The sequence below is a fragment of the Pristiophorus japonicus genome, chromosome 19 (assembly GCF_044704955.1).
Source record: "Pristiophorus japonicus isolate sPriJap1 chromosome 19, sPriJap1.hap1, whole genome shotgun sequence".
In the NCBI taxonomy this organism is placed as follows: Eukaryota; Metazoa; Chordata; class Chondrichthyes; family Pristiophoridae; genus Pristiophorus; species Pristiophorus japonicus.
In genome coordinates this window covers 27708647-27730149 of record NC_091995.1, presented here as the reverse complement: position 1 = coordinate 27730149, position 21503 = coordinate 27708647, and the positions used below count along the sequence as shown (strand labels likewise).

Genomic DNA, 21503 nt, shown 5'->3' with positions numbered 1-21503 from the left:
CACAGTGCCACCTACTGGCCAGAGTTGGCAACCACATTGTTACAGATTTATTGTCTAGATGTTTACATAGACAATTTTAATGTTAAATGTTGACATAAAAACGTGATCAAATTCGTGACATCAGGAAGTTGGATAAGAAGTGTGCATGTACACAAGATTTTTAATAATATATAATAAATTTGTTTTGAATCTTTTTACATTATTTTGGACTTCCAACTAATGTGCTGATTTGAGCTACAATTCGTATATTGACATGATGTCTATTCGCAGGTAAAGGATGTGAGCCAGCAGCCAATCTACAAACAAGTATAATTCCCGCTGTGTTGGTGCCATTAGTTATTCTTGTTGCACTCTTTGCAGTTTACGTCACATATTGTAAGTAATGAAGGTACAGGTTTTTTCAAAACAATAACTTGCATTCATATAGCGCCTTTAACATGGTAAATCGTTCCAAGGCGCTTCGCAGGAGCATTATCAGACAAAAAGTGACATCGAACCAAAGAAGGAAACATTAGGACAGGTGACTAAAAGCTTGGTCAAAGATGTAGATTTTAAAGAGCGTCTTAAAGGAGCAGTGAGAGGCGGAGAGGCATGGGGAGGGTATTCCAGAGCTTGGGGCCCAGGGAGCTGAAGGCACGGTGACCAATGGTAGGGCAAAGGAAGTGGATGATGCACAAGAACATAAGAACATGAGAATTAGGAGCAGGAGTCGGCTATTCGGCTCCTCGAGCCTGTTCCGCTATTCAACAAGATCATGGCTGATCTTCTACCTCAACTCTACCTTCCTGCATTATCCCCATAGCCCTTGATTCCCCTAATATGCAAAAGACTATCGATCTCTGTCTTGAATATACTCAACGACGGAGTCTTCACAGCCCTCGGAGGTAGAGAATTCCAAAGATTCACCACTCTCTGAGTGAAGAAATTTCTTCTCATCTCAGTCCTAAATGGCCAACCCCTTATTCTGAGACTGTGACCCCTGGTTCCAGACTGCCCAGCCAGGGAAGCATCCTCCCTGCATCTACCCTGTCATGCCCTGTAAGAATTTAGTACGTTTCAATGAGATCACCTCTTATTGTTCTAAGAGAATATAGGCCTAGTCTACTCAATCTCTCCTCAAAAGACAATCCTCCCATCCCCGGAATCAGTCTGGTGAAACTTCATGGCAAGTATATCCTTCCTTGGGTAAGGAGACCAAAACTGTACACAATACTCCAGGTATGGTTTTACCAAGGCCCCTACATAATCGCAATCAGACATATTGGGGCGAAATTCAGGCATGTCAGAAAACTGGCACAACTACCATGTTTTTACCGTCAGGAGCATGGAGGCGGCCGTCTGATCTATTTTCAGGTCTTTGAAGTTTTTTTTCGTTGGACCGGAAGCCGGTCATAAAGGGGGCGGGAGTGCAGCGGCAAGTGAGGCTGAGGGGCTGAAGTTGGGGCAGGATCGGGACTGCGCCGCTGGCAATCAGCGGTGGGGGCGTTACTTTCTTGTGTGCGTCACCACGCTCTTTCCCCTCCGTTAAAGGTGAGAGAATCGTGTATTTTTAAACTTCGGCCCACTGGGCCACCAGGAAGGGTTTCGGCCAGGCCAGTGGGCTGGCACCCAAGAGGCGGTGTCAGGCTGCCTGTTGGCAGCCCGGCCAAACCTGGGGGCACAATAGTCCGCCTGACATTGAAGTTGTCCGGCAAAAAAAATTATATGTCGACCGCAGCATTTGGCCCTCCCCTTTAATTTCCGCCGCAACGCCAGGGCCACGAGAGAGGAGACGAGGTGCACCGACAGAAAAAGCTGTCGGGGGTATCGCGCACGCAGCATTGATTCCTTCATGCTGAATTTCTGTCGGAATGAAATGCAGGTGAGGGAGAGTGCCAGTGCGTGCTTTTATGACACGCTTGCGGTGTCGGCAGCAGTGGGGTGGAAGCAGGGAAAGGCCAAAAAAATCCCCGACCTAAATTTGGGTTGGGGCGGCTAGCTGACCACAAAGCAACCACGGGATTCTGCTGCATGACCGCCGCAAACAGGCAATAACGGGTCTTTCCTCGACCCTGAATTTTTGACCCATTTACTCTTATACTCAAATCCTCTTGTAATAAAGGCCTACATACTATTTGCTTTCTTAATTGCTTGGTGTACCTGCATGTTAACTTTCAGTGATTCATGTACAAGGACATGTCTCTTTGAACACCAACATTTCCCAATCTCTCATCAGTTTAAAAAATACTCTGCTTTTCTATTTTTCCTACCAAAGTAGATAACTTCACATTTCTCCACATTATATTCCATTTGCCCTGTTCTTGCCCACTCACTTAACCTGTCTATATCTCCTAGAAGCCTCTTTGCATCCTCCTCACAACTTACATTCACACCTAGCTTTGTATCATCAGCAAACTAGGATATATTATATTTGGTCCCCTCATCCAAATCATGATATAGATTGTGAATAGCTAAGGCCCAAGCACTGATCCTTCCGGTACTCTACTAGTTACAGCCTGCTCACCCGAAAATGACTTGTTGATTCCTACTCTCTGTTTTTATGTCCATTAACCAATCCTCAATCCATGCTAGTATGTTACCCCCAATCCTGAGTCTTAATTTTGTTTAATAACCTCTTGTGTGGCAGCTTATCGAATGCCTTCTGAAAATCCAAATACGCCACATTCACTGGTTCCCCTGCTATCTATTCTGCTAGTTACAACCTCAAAAAAACTCCAACAGATTTGTCAAACATGATTTCCCTTTCATAAATCCGTGTTGACGCTGCCCAATCCTATTATTATTTTCCAAGTGCCCTGTTACCAAGTCCTTAATAATAAATTCTAGCATTTTCCCTACTACTTATGTCAGGCTAACTGGTCTGTAGTTCCCCGCTTTCTCTCTCCCTCCTTAAATAGTGGGGTTACACTTTCTAATCCGTGGGAACTGTTCTAGAGTCTATGGAATTTTGGAAGATGACAACCAATGCATCCACTATTTCTACAGCCATCGGGTCCAGGGGATTTATTGGCTTTCAGTCCCATTAATTTCTCCAGTCCTAATTTTTTACTGTTACAAGAGGCCAGAGCTGGAGGAATTCAGATTTCTCGGAGTTATAGGTCTGGAGGAGGTTAGAAATAGGGAGGGGCAAGGCCACAGAGGGATTTGAACACGAGGATGAGAATTTTAAAATGAAGGCTATTGTAATGGACACATAGTGGGCTGGAATCTGGGGCTGGGATTCTTAATTTTGGTCACCCCTGGTGCACACCGGGTGTGTATAGTGGGAAATTCTGCACATCCAGCTCATGATATTCCAACTATTCAGGTTGCTTTTGTCATTGCAATTTTGTTAAATCGGTGAAAGAAGACTCTGGGGCCGAAATTGTCCCTTTCATTAAGGCATGTTAACACTGGAAAGCGGCGGCCAAGCTGCGGAGTGCAATGGCCGCTGACTTTTCGTTGAATGAACATTATCAAAATTCCGCTCCCATGTTAACCCGGCGGTGCCCCAATCCCCCTCCTACCCTTCTGCTGCTGCCAATTCGTATTAAATATGTCATCATAGTGCGTCCCCAATGGCAAAATTCTGCCGTGGAAATCTTTGGCCTGCCTGGCAGTGCCAAAACAAACTTTTCCCCGGCGGTCCAATGAGGCTGAGGCCTTCTGCACAGGCGGCATGGCTCCCCTTAAAGGGGAAGACCCACTGCTGCTGTTGCCATGTTTTTCTTTTTTGTCAGCCTACTGCCATGTCAGCCCAACAATTATGCCCCCTGGGTTCGGCTGGGCCATCAACCGGCAGCCTGGCTGTCCCTTTTGAGTGCCAGGCTGCTGGCCTGGCCGAAACCCTCCCTTGTGGCCCAGTAGGACGGAGTTTTAAAATCGCGAGGGCTCTCCCCTTTAAGGGAAGGGGAGAGCTGTGGTGACATGATGTGTGATGATGTCATCACAGTGGCCACTCCGCACCCACCCCCCCACCCCAAACGTCCACCCCTCAGGTGTTGCCACTGCCGCGTATCCGTCCCCATTAAGAGCGACTTCCGGATCCAAGTGAAAAAAAAACAAAGAGCAGAATTTCACTCGAGGTGACCTCAACCACTGCAGCGGTAAAAACACACAAAACGGGGTGGGAGCACCCCATTTCGGGCAGGGGGCAATTTCGGATCCTGTTTTTCTAGGATAGTGGTTTTACACATTGGAGCTCTGGTCTGCTTCACAGAGTAATGTTATGGCATAGGCTGGGTGGGGAAGTTTTTATATTTAACGTTTCCAGCATTGGTAAGTGCCCATTGCTGCCACTTGTCTGTCAGGATATAAATGAGGCTTGTCACAATGCAGAGTGAGATGTAGTTGTCTACTAGTATTGGGAAGGATGGAGGGGAGGAGGGGATGGTCATTTTAGATAACTAACCCGGTGGGACTCTGATCGGTGTGGACCATCTGGCCATTTTGAAATCAATGGAAAGTAAAATAAGGCAGGGGGTGTAATTGGCTGCCCATTAGCACCGGTCAGTTGCACACCGGGTGGATTACGTTATTACTACTCCTTGCGGTTCAGTACTTAACTTTGAGAGTGGGAATTCTCCTTTCAGCTTCGTGACATCTCTCCAGCAAACTTTCAGACTAGAACTAAGCCTGACAGTAACTTATGGGCTGGGATTTCCTGCGCCTGCGCTGGTCAGCCCATGACCGCCGTCGCCAAAGAGGTTCTGTTGCTCCGTTTATAATGTGCTCTGTTAGTGGTTCTACTACAGTCTGAGGCAGCTAGTACCAGGCATATGGGATTCGGACCTTCTTTCATTGATTGCCAAGTTGTGACCCTCTGCACTCCTGGTCATTGAGCACTTGTACTTAAGCTGCAGCTCAGTGAAACCATTTAAGGTTGGCTTTAGGGTCATTCTGGCTCATCTTTAAATTGCTCGCTGCCTTGTTCATACTTTGACAGTGGAGTAAGTTTAAGGAGGACCAACAGAATAATCTGACCTCATCAGAACACTCCAGTCATGCAAGGTCAAGCAATACGTGGTGATAATTTACCAATGCACATCGGTCTGGATTTTACAATGCAGCAATCCTGGCACAGGCCAGCGGCGCATATCTGGAAACTTCCTCAACTTCAGCCCGTCATTTTGCACCATAAAAATTAATAGGTATGAGGCGCAATCGGCAAACAAGGCACAGTGGATTATTCGTTTAGCAAGCATATTGAGGTGCCTATTAACACAATCTGTGTTCTTGGGATTAGTGGGCACTCACTAAGCTCAAGCTTTGATTACTCTACAAGGTTAGGTGCTTCACGGCTCATTTCATTCACAGAAACCAGATATAAATATCAGCTGTGGATCAATTGGTAGCACTCCCACCTCTGAATCAGAAGGTTGAGGATTGAAGTCCCACTCCAGAGGCTTGAGCACAAAAATCTAGGCTGACACTCCCAGTGCAGTACCGGAGATGCCGTCGTTTGGATGAGACTCTAAACAATCTCAGGTAGTCATAAAAGTTTGCACGGCACCATTTCGAAGAAGAGCAGTGAGTTCTGCCAGGTGTCCTGGACAATATTTATCCCTAAACCAACACCTGAAAACAGATTATCTGGTCATTATAACATTGCTGTTTGTGGGAGCTTGCTGTGCACAAATTGGCTGCCACATTTCCTACATTACAACAGTGACTACACGTCAAAAGTACTTCATTGGGTGTAAAGCTTTAGGATATCCTGAGGTAACAAATGGTGCTATATAAATGCAAGACTTTCTCTCTAATTAACCTTACTAAAATGCCTTTCTGTCTTTCAGTTTTGAGTTTCGATGAAGGGCAACACCCCCACTACCTATCTTTCTCCAGTTTTTATTTTAGAATTCCAACATTTGCAGTTTCCCTTTGTATTTTACTATATGGAAAACAATGTCTGCATTTGTGTCTGATTAACTCTTTATCATACTTGCTTATTTGTATCACATGATTAGTCAATAACAATAATAACAATTTGTATTTATATCGCAAGTACTTAATGTATTAAATATTTGCATTTAATATAATAAGACATCCCAAGGTGCTTCACAGGAACGTTATCAATCAAAATTTGACACTAAGCCACATAAAAGCGCTTTAGAATGTCCTGATGTCATGAAAGGCACTGTGTGAATGCAAGTCTTTCTTAGAATCATAGAATCAAAATGGTTACAGCACAGGAGACCGTTCGACCCGTTGAGCCTGTGCCAGCTCTTTACAAGAGCAGTTCAGCTTTTCCCACTCCCCTGCTCTTTCCCCATAGTCCTGTAAATGTTTTTCTTTCATGCACTTATTCAATTCCTTTTTGAAAGCCACAATTGAGCCTGTCTCCACCATCCTTTCAGGCAGTGCATTTCAGATCCTAACCACTCGCTGCGTGAAAAAGATTTTCCTCATGTTGCCTTTGGTTCTTTTACTAATCACCTTAAATCTGTGTCCTCTGGTTTTCAATCCTTCTACCAATGGGAACAGTTTCTCTCTATCTACGCTGTCCAGACCCCTCATGATTTTGGACACCGCTATCAAATCTCCTCTCAATCTTCCCTGCTCCAAGGAGATTAACCCCAGCTTCTCCAGTCTATCCACATTACTGAAGTCCCTCATCCCTGGAATCATTCTCGTCAATCTTTTCTTCCTTTTTCTATTGAGGCAAAATTTTATCCTGAGCCAGTATTGCCAGATCCCCTTTAGTGATTTCAGAACTAATGCACGAGTCAGAGAGATCACGGTTTCTATTTCAAACCGCTGACTGATGTTTAGAATTATCTTAATTTGCGTTATTTTATGCTGAGTTTCATTTAAAACTTTCGATGATTCAGCACAACAGTGACACATGCCCTGTATTAGCACAGTGTGCTGAGGAGGCTGTTGCCTGAATTTCCATTGAAGTCAGCTTCATGTTGCCTGTGTAAATTGTGGTTGGCAGGTTCACTGATTCTCCCTTCCTCACTGGGATCCCTGGTTCTCTTTAGTTACTTCCTGATCTGTCCCCAGTTTCCTTGTTTGAATTCTCTGGTCCTGTTTGGTCTTTGCTGAGGTGCATCGGTTAAATGCTCATTTCTCCAAGAGACTAAAAGAAAGACTTGGATTTATATAGCGCCTTTCACGACCATCGGACGCCTCAAAGCGCTTTACAGCAAGTGAAGTACTTTTGAAGTGTAGTCACTGTTGTAATGTAGGAAATGCACAGCAGCCAAATTGTGCACAGCAAGCTCCCACAAACAGCAATGTGATCATGACCAGATAATCTGTTTTTTGTTATGTTGATTGAGAAATAAATATATTGGCCTGGACACCGGAGATACCTTCCCTGCTCTTCTTCGAAATAGTGCCACGGAATGTTTTAAGTCCACTTGAGAGAACAGACGGGACCTCGGTTTAACATCTCATCCAAAGAACGCCACCTCCAACAGTGCAGCGCTCCCTCAGCACCGCACTGGGAGCGTCAGCCTAGACTTTTGTGCTCCAGTCTCTGGCGTGTGGACTTGAACCCACAACCTTCTGACTCAGAGGTGAGATTGCTTCCCACTGAGCCACTGGCTGACACCACGGTGACACAATAAAAGAGCAAATAAAGTAGTTTAAAAGTTTATGCAGGGTCGTTGAATTACTTTCCCTTGGTGTTTGCCGGTAATTTTCATAAAATACCAGAGTGAGGAATGTTACTTACCTTTTGAGTGGCATTTCACCAGAGAAAAAGCCCAAGGTTCATCCCTAACGTCAAGGGGGCCTGAGTTACGTGACAAGACTAGAAAGACTTGGGGGCCGAAATTGCCCCCGAGTGCAAGGTCCGTTAAGTACCTCCGGCTGGCGCTAACGGGGCGATAAGTGGTTTGTACACGGGAGTAGGCGGCAGAAGCGGCATGGTCGGAATTGCCCCCGGGATGCTGCGGGTGAAACGGCTTTGTGAGTGCCCTGTCGTTGACGCGCACGGCGACGATGTCATCTTATCGGCCCGTGCTGACCGTATCGCCGGGAAAATTGCCCCACAGGGGCACGGTTGGTGCCGGGCGATGCCACTGACAGCTTCGTGGGTGTCGGTGGTTGGAGCGCTGCGGATTCCCTTCAAGGGAAGGGCCTAGCACCACAGCCATCATCTTAATTCAATTGTCAGCCGACTCGATGTTTAACGTGAGGATGTCAGGGATTCTCTGGATGCATGATTTAAGATGACTGAATTACTTTCCTTTTCTATATTTAACCTCTTACACTCTGTAATTTCAATGCTTTTAACATGGAATACCTTTGTCTGCTAATTAATATAAACAGGTCAGTTAAAATAATGGACACGGGAGTTTCATAAGAGGCTGTTAATTATTGGTGCACAATTTTGCATGGTGGGATTTCAAGGTCAGAGCGTGTTGGAAAAGAGCAATTGGAGCAGATTTTCCAGTTCCTGCGCCTGGAGCTATTGGATCTTCAGGGTGCAGCAAATACAAAGGAAATCAAAAGCAATATATGGCGAATGCTGGAAATTTGTAATAAAAGCAGAAAATGCTGAAAATACTCAGCGGGGCAGGCAGCATCTGTGGAGAGAGAAACAGAGGCCCTGAAATTGCGGCCTCTTTGGGTGCATACGATGTGCACACGTGCCTGAAGAGTCCCCGCAAGTTTTGGGTTGAGATCCGCGATGCGCCTGAACCCGGCACTTCTGATCTGTCAAAATGTCTTTTGACAGATCCGTGCATCCCTTAAGGGCCTTCGCGGGCGGAGATTGGGCTTGTTGCCCAATTCTTACTCAGCGAATGTCCTTCAAACTCTTACAGCTGGTAAAAGCAGGCATAAGGCCTGCTTTACCAGCGTAAGAGTTTTAATAGAAAAAATAAATATTATTACTTATTTTTATATTAAAAACTCTATGAAGGTAAGTTTATTTTTAACACTTAAAAGAGAAGTGTTTTTTTAAATTTATATTTGCATTTTATTTTGTTTTAGGGGTATTCTCATTGATAGTAATGGGAGCTCGGAGCTACATTGTGATTGGTATATTGATATGCATATGCTCCTGGAATACGTGGGCCTCCGTGCTGGGCTGCGCAGCTCGGCCTCGGAGCACAAGTGTTCATTCCACCGGGACCACCAGGTACTTTCGTTAAAAAAAAGTTTTGGTTGGAGGCATCCGCTGTGGGAAGCCTCCGACCTCAATTTTTGACCCAGAGTTAAGGTTTCAGGTCGATGACCTTTCATCAGAAGGAAAGTCGGGCGGGCTCCCATTCCAAGCACACATTCTCGTCCCCGATTTTGTGTATTCCCAGGCAATCCAGTCGGGGCAGGAACATGTCCTAACTACTTCTGAACTGATCACTCGAATCGTTTAGTGGTCAAAATGTGTTCAGCTCATTTGTGGATTGATGCAACTCATTGTGTGTTTACATCAACAGACAGAAAACAAAGGAAAAACACGGCAACTAGAACTACATCTGCACGTCAAGGTGAAGAAAATCTTGACCAACTTCGTGGGCCTGTAAGTATTGGGATAAAGGCTCAAGTTAGAAATAAAGTCATTGCTCTGAACCGTTGATCAACTACCATTAGGGAAGCGGCAATGGGGCATTTGCAGCAGTACTTTTCCACTATGTCCACATCCCCGTCCTTCACCCCCTAGACAAAGTGGCATGGTGCCGCTCTGATTTTTCTGCCCCCACCATCCCACAGGGCAGTGCCTGCACAGTGCTGTAAAGGCCATGGGTGCCCACCCTTTTCATGTAAATCATCTCATCCCCAGGTTTTGGGAGAGTTTCACTATCTGATTAGATTAGATTGGTCCTCCCTGGCCCTGACTCCCTCTCCCCTCCCTTGAACTTCGCAAGCAGTGCAGGGCACCAGGAATTTAAGCCCCTACAATTTACCCCTCTTAAGCCTCCCCGGCTAAGAGTTCAGACCTATTTCAGATGACCAATTTTTTTGTAATGACAACATATTCAACAACAACAACAACTTTTATTTATATAGCGCCTTTAACGTAGTAAAACGTCCCAAGGTGCTTCACAGCAGTGTTATACGACAAAACAGATAAATTTGACACTGAGCCACATAAGAAGAAATTACAGCAGATGAAAAAGCTTTGTCAAAGAGGTAAGTTTTAAGGAACGTCTTAAAGGAGGAGAGAGAGATAGAGAGGGGGAGAGGTTTAGGGATGGAGTTCCAGAGCTGGAGGCCCAAGCAGCTGAAGGCATGACTGTAGTGTATCTGCACCTTGCTACTGAAGGACACGAGGCATGTATTGCAGACATGGTCACTGCGTGACCTTCCTTTATTCCCAGGACCAAGAAGTGATGACCCTGCGTGGGACCTCTCTTTAAGCACCTGAGTGCCCAGGTGAGGAGTGTCTCCCACAAGTTCACCCCCTGTGGTCAAGGTGTGCATTTCCAGGACATATATACACTGTACAGTGTGGTTACGTGAAGGTTACAGTTGTATGAAGGTTGCATACATGACATCACTTCCCCCTCACGTCTTTTTGTGTCAAAGGATAAGTCTTTCAGGTGGTCGACGCTCTCTCATGGAGCGCCACAGTTGGGGCTCTGGTGGCTGAGCCTTGGCATGCATCCCTGTCACCTGAAGTAATTCTGGCCTGTCCGGGCTGGCCGCAGGGATTCTATATGTTGGTGAATGTCCTTGTTGCTTGCCCACTGGCAGTGGTGTAGGTAACATCTCATGCTCTTCCTCAGGTTCCTCAGTGTCTATGCTGAACCTTTTCTTTACTTGGTCCAAGTGTTTTCGGCATATCTGCCCATTGTTGAATCTGACCACTATGACCCTATTCCCCTCTTTGCCGATTACAGTGCCCTCAAGCCACTTGGGTCCCAAAACATGGTTAAGAACAAATACTGGGTCATCAATTTCTCTACACCTCCCCCTTGCGTTATGATCGTGGCACTCGGTTTGGGACTGGCGCTTACCCTCAACAATGTTTGCTAGGGCTGGATGAATGAGGGACAGCCGCATTTTTAGCATGCGTTTCATGAGTAGCTCCGCTGGTGGAACTCCCGTGAGCGAATGCGAGTGGGACCTGTAGGCCAGTAGGAGGCATGATAGGCGGTGCTGAAGGGAGGGTCCTTGGATACGGAGCATGCCCTGTTTTATGACTTGGACCACACGTTCCACCTGGCCATTGGAAGCCAGCTTGAACGGTGCTGTCTGGACGTGTTTGATGCCGTTACCCGACATAAACTCCTGGAATTCATGGCTGGTGAAGCACGGGCCATTGTCGCTGACCAGAATGTCCGGCAAGTCGTGAATCGCGAAAACCGTATGCAGACTCTCCACTGTGATGGATGTCATGCACGAGTTTAATATGATGCACTCGATCCATTTTGAGTATGCATCGACAACAATCAAGAACATTTTTCCCATGAACGGGCCCGCGTAGTCTACGTGAACGCGTGACCATGGCCTGGTGGGCCAGGGCCACGGATTGAGGGGGGCCTCCCTGGGGGCATTGCCCAACTGGGCACACGTCATGCACCTGCGAACCCAGTGTTCCAGGTCTGAGTCAATTCCCAGCCACCATACATGTGACCGGGCAATGGCCTTCATTAGCACAATGCCAGGGTTCTCGCTGTGGAGTTCCCTGATGAATGCTTCCCTTCCTTTCTGGGGCATGACTACCCGGCTGCCCCATAGCAGGCAGTCGGCTTGGATGGAGAGCTCATCCATCCGTCTGTGAAACGGTCTGACCTCCTCGGGGCATGCCCTGTGTGCGGGCGCCCATTCCCCAGTCAGAACACATTTCTTAATCATGGACAGGAGGGAGGTCTCTGTTGGGGCTTGCCCCGTCACTGAATTCAACTACCGAGATTATGCCCTCTCTGAGCAGCCTGTCCAATTCACTTTCAATTTTCTCACGCATCACATACGGCACCGCTCTGGCTTTGTGGTGCACTGGTCTGGCGTCCGGGGTAATGAGTATCACTACTTTGGTGCCCTTGAAAGTCTAGACATCTGGTTGAAACAGTGCCCCGAATTTCTGTAGGACTTGTGAGCATAACTTCGCTCCACAGATGAAATGGCGTGCACATCCCCCCATTTCCAGTTCATCTCGGCTAGCCAGCTCCTCCCCAAAAGTGCGGGGCCATTTCCCGGGACAATCCAGAGTGGCAGCCGGTTCTCTGATCCATTATGTGTTACCACCAAGTTTGCACTGCCTAGCACTGGGATGATCTCTTTGGTGTACATCCATAGCCTGTGAGCTCTGTGTGGCCATAGTCTCTCAAATTTTTGGGCACTCATAAGGGACTGGCTAGCTCCCGTGTCCAGCTCCATGCGCACCGGGATGCCATGCAATAAAACTTTCATCATCATGGGTGGCGTTTTGGTATATGAGCTGTGGACATCAGCCACATGGACCCACTGAACTTCAGCATCCATGGCTTTGCCCCTACATCATCCTGCATTGCAGACCCCACGTCTGGTTCCTCTGTCTCATAGATTAGCCTCACTACAGCCTTCCTGCACATTCTGGCCAAGTGTCCACTGATGTTGCAATTCCTACAGATAAATTGCTGGAACCTGCAGCTTTTCGTAGTATGTCTACCCCACACCTCCAGCATGAGCTGAGGGAGTTGTTAACAAAGGGGCTGTTACCAGGCATTCCACTCTGATTGTCCCTTTGGTTGTTTCCAAGCGCCCTGATGGTGAGTGTCAATGGTCCCATCACGGGACGCATTGTTCCTCAAGATGGCAATAATTGCCGATCCCCTTTCCATTGTCCCTGTTGCGGGCACACCCTGGTGTCGGTTGCTGCCTGGCCGGTTTCAAAATGCCCTTGCTTGCCTGCGCCGTGTTCACAATGTTAACTCCCTCGCCACGTTGGAACCAGAGCTGCACGCGTAAATTTGCTTGGTCTCCTCTTCCCCTGCCATGAAGGTCTGAGCTATCAACGCCGTCCCTTCTAAAGTCAAGTCCTTGGCCTCTATGAGTTTTCTGAAAATCCCGGCATGACTAATGCCCTCAATGAAGAAATCCCTTAACATCTCCCCGCTACAGGTGTATGTGAACTTAGAGGCTGGCCAAGCACTGCAGGTCCGCAATGAAGTCCGAGATGTTTTGTCCCTCCTGACGCCGGTGTGTGTAGAACCGTTGCCGGGCCATGTGTACGCTACTTGCCAATTTGAGATGCTCACTGATCGGCTGGCTGAGCTCTTCAAAGGACTTGTCTGCCGGCTTCTCGGCTGCGAGCAGGTCTTTCATCAGCGCATATGTCTGTGGTCCGCAGCTGGTCAGTAGATGCGCCCTCCGCTTGTCAGCCACTGTCGCTCCCAGCCAGTCCTTCATGATGAACTCTGCTGGAGTCTCTCAACGAAGTCGTCCCAGTCCTCACCCACACAGTATCATTCCTCTGTGCTACTGGTGGCCATCCTCGTGGTTCGGTGATTCCTGTTTCTCGTCGCCAAATGTAGTGTCCCTGCACCTTGCTACTGAATCACACGAGGCATGTATTGCAGACAAGGTCACTGTGTGACCTTCCTTTATTCCCAGGACCAAGAAGTGATGACCCTGCGTGGGACCCAGGTGAGGAGTGTCTCCCACAAGTTCACCCCCTGTGGTCAAGATGTGCATTTCCAGGACATATATACAGTGTACAGTGTGGTTGCATGAAGGTTACAGTTACATGAAGGTTACAGTTGTATGAAGGTTGCATACATGACAACGACCACCAATGATTGAGCAGTTAAAATTAGGGATGTTCAAGAGGGTGAGGGGAGGTGGCGGTGAGGGGGGGTGGGGGGTTGTGAGGCTGAAAGAGATTACAGACATAGGGAGGGGGAAGGCCATGGAGCGATGTGTAAACAAGAATTTAAAACTTTTAAATCGAGGCATTGCTTAACAGTAGGTGGTGACCCAAAGTAGGTCAGCGAGCACAAAGGTGATGGATGATCGGGATCTCATGTGAGTTAGGACATGGGCTGCCGAGTTTTGGATGACCTTAAGTTTATATGGGGTAGAATGTGGGAGGCCAGCCATGTATGTGTTGTAATTAGGAATGCGTGCAATAAAGGTACAGCAGTTATCATGGGCGACTTTAATCTACATATTGATCGGGCTAACCAAACTGGTAATAATGCGGTGGATTTCTTGAGATGTATTAGGGATGGTTTTCTAGACCAATATGTCGACGAACCAACTAGAGGGCTGGCCATCCTAGACTGGGTGATGTGCAATGAGAAAGGGCTAATTAGCAATCTTGTTGTGCGAGGCCCCTTGGGGAAGAGTAACCATAATATGGTAGAATTCTTTATTAAGATGAAGAATAACACAGTTAATTCAGAGACTAGGGTCCTGAACTTAAGGAAAGGTAACTTCGATGGTATGAGACATGAATTGGCTAGAATAGACTGGTGAGTGAGACTTAAAGGATTGACGGTGGATAGGCAATGGCAAACATTTAAAGATCACATGGATCAACTTCAGCAATTGTACCACCCTCTGTGGAGTAAAAATAAAACGGGAAAGGTGGCTCAATTAAGGATAGTGTTAAATCCAAGGAAGAGGCATATAAATTGGCCAGAAAAAGCAGCAAACCTGAGGACTGGGAGAATTTCAAAATTCAGCAGAGGAGGACAAAGGGTTTAATTAGGAGGGGGAAATAGAGTATGAGAGGAAGCTTGCTGCGAACATAAAAACTGACTGCAAAAGCCTCTATAGATATGTGAAGAGAAAAGATTAGTGAAGACAAACATAGATCCCTTGCAGTCAGATTCAGGTGAAATTATAATGGGGAACAAAGAAATGGCAGGCCAGTTGAACAAATACTTTGGTTCTATCTTCATGAAGGAAGACACAAATAACCTTCCGGAAATACTAAGAGACCGACGGTCTAGTGAGAAGGAGGAGCTGAAGGAAATCCTAATTAGGCGGGAAATTGTGTTAAGGCAATTGATAGGATTGAAGGCTCCGGGGCCTGATAGTCTGCATCCCAGAGTACTTAAGGAAGTGGCCATAGAAATAGTGGATGCATTGGTGATCATTTTCCAACAGTCTATCGACAGTTCCTATGGACTGGAGGGTAGCTAATGTAACACCACTTTTTAAGAAAGGAGGGGAGAGAAAACGGGTAATTATAGACTGGTTAGCCTGACATCAGTAGTGGGGAAAATATTGGAATAAATTATTAAAGATGAAATAGCAGCGCATTTAGAAAGCAGTGACGGATTGGTCCAAGTCAGCATGGATTTATGAAAGGGAAATCATGCTTGACAAATCTTCTAAAATTTTTTGAGGATATAACTCGTGGACAAGGGAGAACCAGTGGATGTGGTGTATTTGGACTTTCAAAAGGCTTTTGACAAGGTCCCATACAAGAGATTGGTGTGCAAAATTAAAGCACATGATATTGGGGGTAATGTACTGACATGGATAGAGAACTGGTTGGCAAACAGGAAGCAGAGAGTCTGGATAAACGGGTCCTTTTCAGAATGGCAGGCAGTGACTAGTGGGGTGCCGCAGGGCTCAGTGCTGGGACCCCAGCTTTTTACAATATACATTAATGATTTAGATGAAGGAATTGAGTGTAATGTCTCCAAGGTTGCAGATGACACTAAGCTGAGTTGCGGTGTGAGCTGTGAGGAGGATGCTAAGAGGCTGCAGGGTGACTTGGACAGGTTAGGTGAGTGGCAAACCCATGGCAGATGCAGTATAATGTGTATAAACATGAGGTTATCCACTTTGGTGACAAAAACACGAAGGCAGAATATTATCTGAATGGCGGCAGATTAGGAAAAGGGGAGGTGCAACGAGACCTGAGTGTCATGGTATATCAGTCATTGAAAGTTGGCATGCAGGTACAGCAGGCGTTGAAGAAGGCAACTGGTATGTTGGCTAGGGGATTTGAGTATAGGAGCAGGGAGGTCTTACTGCAGTTGTACAGGACCTTAGTGAGGCCTCACCTGAAATATTGTGTTCAGTTTTGATCTCCTAATCTGAGGAAGGACGTTCTTGCTATTGAGGGAGTGCAGCGAAGGTTCACCAGATTGATTCCCGGGATGGAAGGACTGACATATGAGGAGAGACTGGATCGACTGGGCCTGTATTCACTGGAGTTTAGAAGGATGAGAGGGGATCTCATAGAAACATGTAAAATTCTGACGGGACTGGACAGGTTAGATGCAGGAAGAATGTTCCCGATGTTGGGGAAGTCCAGAACCAGGGGACATAGTCTAGGGATAAGGGGTAAACCCTTTAAGTCTGAGATGAGGAGAAACTTCTTCACTCAGAGAGTTGTTAACCTGTGGAATTCCCTACTGCAGAGAGTTGTTGATGCCAGTTCATTGGATATATTCAAGAGGGAGTTCGATATGGCCTTTATGGCTAAAGGGATCAAGGGGTATGGAGAGAAAGCAGGAAAGGGGTACTGAGGTGAATGATCAGCCATGATCTTATTGAATGGTGGTGCAGACTCGACGGGCTAAATGGCCTACTCCTGCACCTATTTTCTATGTTTCTAGTCAAGTCTAGAGGTAACAAAGGCATAGATACTCCTCTAAATAAATAAGATAAAAGCATATTCTTAAAAAAAGATAATTCGTCAAAAATGTTGGTGTAATCAGTAAAGGTTGACTGGTGAATATTTTCAACAAAAAAAACTTTATCAAATAGCAGTAAATGTAGGATCCATTGAAAAGAGCAGGAACTGTAGAAGATAGTTGAGTACTGAAATGCTAATACTATATATAGAGATGTTTTGAATTGCTGTCCATATATTATTGTGTGGCCCATAGTGAACACATTTAGGGGCACATTTTCTTGTTCCTGCCCCCGTGCAGCAAATACAGGGAAATCGTCCAATGAGGAGCACATGTCCACAGTGGATGGCAGCTCGGGCAGACACCCTTATGGATGTGCACCGATGTCCCCGTATCCGTTGAGTCCAGGCAATCCAACAGGACCAGGTGCAGGAAGAGCAAAATCTGCCCCTCATTATCCAACCCAGACATTGCTGAGCCTGGGAGGGCAGGTGGTAGTGTGCTCGGCTCAAGTCCAGTGGGGGTTGGGATTTGGGGTGAGGTTCAGTCCCATTGGGTCTCCCCGCCACCCTCCTCGCCCCATCCCACCCCACCCCCTTTAATGTCTGTTGGAAAATTCTGACAGGAAGGAGGTGTCTCGTAAACCACAGGCCCCTTCCATCATTACATCACTCAGTGACGTGGAGATATTTGTTGAAAGATTCGACTAATAAAGTTTCTTATTGATATCTGAAGGAAGAGGTACCACTGCAAGCAATATCTGAAGGAAACAGGCTAACGTCAAGGTACCAATGTTACTGATCATTGATTCTATATTTCTGTGCATTTAAAAAAAATAATAAACTTGGGCCTTGAAATTCCATGGGGATTTTCCAAATTTCGAAGTCATGGCTGGAGGCCAGGCAAACTCTGCGGAATTTCCAGGCCCGTGTTTTTAGCTGTGTACTTCACTTTTATTTTTCTTCTGTAGAAACGCTGTTAATGGGGAGGAACCACCTTAAATCTAGGAGCACTATCGCCAGGAAGGAAACATTCCAAATCTAGGAGCACTATCGTCAGGAAGGAAACATCCTTTCGACCCTCTGTACTGTTTCTGCTTCGTTTTATATAAATCTCAGCCTCCTTTCACTGACAACAATTCCTTACTCCTGCTTTGCACTACCAACTATAGTTGGAAAAATGTTACAATTCTTGTGTGGGTAGAGGCTTCGTATGACGGGAATGTGCCCAATAAATGGTGTTTGTAAATAATGTTGTATTTGGATAAGATGTGTGTGTCTGTGTGTAAATAATGTTGTATTTGGATGAAAGATGTGTGTGTTAGTGTGTAAATAATGTTGTATTTGGATGAAAGATGTGTGTGTTAGTGTGTAAATAATGTTGTATTTGGATGAAAGATGTGTGTGTTAGTGTGTAAATAATGTTGTATTTGGATATAAGATGTGTGTGCCTGTGTGTAAATAATGTTGTATTTGGATGAAAGATGTTTGTGTTCGTGTGCAAATAATGTTGCATTTGGATGAAAGATGTTTGTGTGTAAATAATCTATTTTCTGCTGCTCTGTTTCTGGTTATATGTTTTATCAAATAAAAAAAACTGTGAGAAATAAATTTTCCTCCAATCTGCGTGGGGTAATTGGATCGCCTGGCCACAGCAAAAAGTCAATCGGGCAGGCTTTGCTTAGAAAGTTATGTGAATGAAATCAGATTGAAAAGAATATGTGCCTTCCTGGCAGGCTGACACGCATCAGGTCATGTGATTACATGTCCACATTGCCAGCCATCAAACAATGGGATTGATACTGGATCACTCCATCACTTGCCCATAGAATCCTTTTTCATGCCTCTGCAATGGACTTCCTTTCACGTCATTCTGATTGGGCGCTATCCTCCCCCACCAGACTTTGCAGAGACTGACAACATTTTTTAATTCATTTTGAAGCATGATTAAAAACTGCAACAAAATCTGACCTCGCGTGTAACCACTTAAGTACGCACATCCTGTTGAATTTGAGCTGCTGTACAGATTTTCCACATCCTCTAGTTTGGTTGGCTATTGGTGCAAGGTTAACGCTGCTGTGAGCAAGAAACTAGCCTAATAATTGTTCAATGCAGCAGGCAGTCAAACGCAATGTTGGGCAAACGTCTCTCCAGCACCATTGGCAGAAAAGCCTAAACTTGGTCCATCAGTCAAGCAGAGCACAAGACTGGATTTTACGAGGGGCATTCTTTTGAATACAGTGTTAACACAAAAATCCAGGCTCATAGGTACAAATATTTTTATAAATTAAAGCAATAATGTAGCAATGTGACAAAAATTGCAATGCGTTCCTACTGGTGTAAACTGTTGGGAAATCCCGTGGTCTGGAGCAGGCTCAGCACGATGTTAACCTCAAATATGAAATATGTATAAAATAAAGCCAATGAAGCATTGTTTAAGATGGCTTGTTTATGAATTGAATATGTCTGTGCTGTACAGTGTGAGCATAATAATGATTTAAGGAGTTCATGCATTTTACATGGTTACTGCTGTATAAGTGGTCTAAATTATAACTGAAATGAAAATCGGGCATAGTGTGCAACGGGCGGCTAGTTCAATATTGGCAGTTTTACACCAGCTCCCAAAGTTAAAAATACCCCCAATGACTGGGATATCCCTCTCTTTAAATTAATGGTTGCAAAATCAGAGGGTGAGGGATGCGGAATATCTCAGCTGATGGGTCACATTAGGAGTCATTGCAGCTCCACAAAAAAGGGGGGTTTCCAGCTTTATTACTCACTACACTCACCAGGAGCTTAAAGTAGAAAATTTCCCCCGGCCCCACACCGTCCCCCCACCCCCCCCCCCCACCCCCTCCCAGCCTGGGATTTTCCATTCATTGTTTTTTGGACAGAAAGTCACAGGCTGGTGTGGGCTAGTTTTGTGATTCTACACTCCCATAAGCGAATGGGGGTACGGGGCCCAGAAGAGCCGAGGGCCCAGGAGCAGCACGGGCCTGCCCACACTGCGATATGTGTGCGCACTAGGTCCGTGCAGCTGAGCAGGTCTCCAGTCGTCTTGGTTAACCCTTGCCACTGGATAAAGGCCTAGCTCTGTCGAGCCCGTGTGGTAACTGATGTGGCAACGGTCACCACACGTTAAAAAAATTCACGCACAGGCATCTTCCACCCCCTCAATTGGAGTTCAGGACTGGAACATAGGATCCTTCACTGAAACATCTGTGAACTCGTGGAAGCAGGTCCTCCTCGTTCGAGGGCCTGCCTATGATGATGATGATGATGAAAATGTTTTCCCTTTGTTACCATGCCCAACACTGACTCAACAATGGGTTTCCACAACACAATAATGAAAACAACAACAACTTGTATTTATATAGCACCTTTAATATAGTGCAATATCCCAATGCGCTCCACAGGAGTATTATGCAATAAAAATTTGACATCGAGCCGCATAAGTAGAAATTAGCGCAGGTGACCAAAAGGTAGGTTTTAAGGAGCGTCTCGAAGGAGGAAAGAGAGGTAGCGAGTCAGAGAGGTTTAGGCAGGGAGTTCCAGAGCTTGGGGCCTAGGCAACAGAAGGTACGGCCACCGATGGTTGAGCGATTACAATCAGGGATGCTCAAGAGGGCAGAATTAGAGGAGCGCAGACATCTCAGAGGGTTGTGGGGTTGGAGATTACAGAGATAGGTAGGGGCAAGGCCATGGAAGGATTTGAAAATAAGGAGGAGAATTTTGAAATCGAGGCATTGCTTAACCGGAAGAGAGCACAGGAGGTGATGGGTGAGCGGGACTTGGTGCTACTTAGGAAATGGAAAGCTGAGTTTTGGAAAGTGTGAGGTCATGCACTTTGGCAGAAAAAAATCAAAGAGCAAGTTACTTTTAAATGGAGAAAGGTTGCAAAGTGCTGCAGTACAGCAGGACCTGGGGATACTTGTACATGAAACACAAAAGGTTAGTATGCAGGTACAGCAAGTGATCAGGAAGGCCAATGGAATCTTGGCCTTTATTGCAAAGGGGATGGAGTATAAAAGCAGGGAAGTCTTGCTACAGCTATACAGGGTATTGGTGAGGCCACACCTGGAATACTGCGTGCAGTTTTGGTTTCCATATTTTCGAAAGGATATACTGCTTTGGAGGCAATTCAGAGAAGGTTCACTAGGTTGATTCTGGAGATGAGGGAGTTGACTTATGAGGAAAAGTTGAGTAGGTTGGGCCTCTACTCATTGGAATTCAGAAGAATGAGAGGTGATCTTATTGAAACGTATAAGATTATGAGGGGGCTTGACAAGGTGGATGCAGAGAAGATGTTTCCACTGATGGGTGAGACTAAAACTAGAGGGCATGATCTTGGAATAAGGGGCCGCCCATTTAAAACAGAGATGAGAAATGTCTTCTCTCAGAGGGTTGTAAATCTATGGAATTCGCTGCCTCCGAGAGCTGTGGAAGCTGGAACATTGAGTAAATTTGAGACAGAAATAGACAGTTCCTTAAACGATAAGGGATTATTGGGAGCGGGCAGGGAAGTGGAGCTGAGTCCATGATCAGATCAGCCATGATCTTATTGAATGGTGGAGCAGGCTCGAGGGGCAGCATAGCCTACTCCTTTTCCTATTTCTTATGTTATGTAATGTGGGAGGCCAGCCAGGAGTGCATTGGAATAGTCAAATCTAGAGGTAACAAAGGCATGGATGAGGGCTTCAGCAACGGATGAGCTGAGGCAAGGGCGGAGACGGGCGATGTTACATACAATAGAACAGTACAACAGATCCTTTATCCTTCATTGTAGCTACTGGATTCGCTGCCAATACATTTAACAAAACACATTTAAATGGTCAGCCTTAAATAAATTAAAGAAAATTACATTACATAGCATTTCCATCATAGAAACAGACCATTCTGTCTATGCCGGTGTTTATGCTCCACACGAGCCACCTCCCATTCTATTTACTTCATCTCACTCTTTCAACATACCTTTCTATTCCTTTCTCCCCAACGTACTTATCTAGCTTCGCCTTAAATGCATTTATGCTCTTCACCTCAACTACTCCAT

General features: G+C 45.8%; 1 long non-coding RNA gene across 1 annotated transcript; it reads left to right on the top strand.

Moving 5' to 3' along the window:
- The first annotated feature begins 311 nt into the window (after positions 1–311).
- On the top strand, positions 312–18341 carry LOC139230399 (uncharacterized). Its single transcript, XR_011587918.1, has 4 exons — positions 312–375; positions 9372–9454; positions 17190–17239; positions 17425–18341. It is a non-coding gene; the product is annotated as an uncharacterized lncRNA (long non-coding RNA).
- Positions 18342–21503: the final 3162 nt, after the last annotated feature.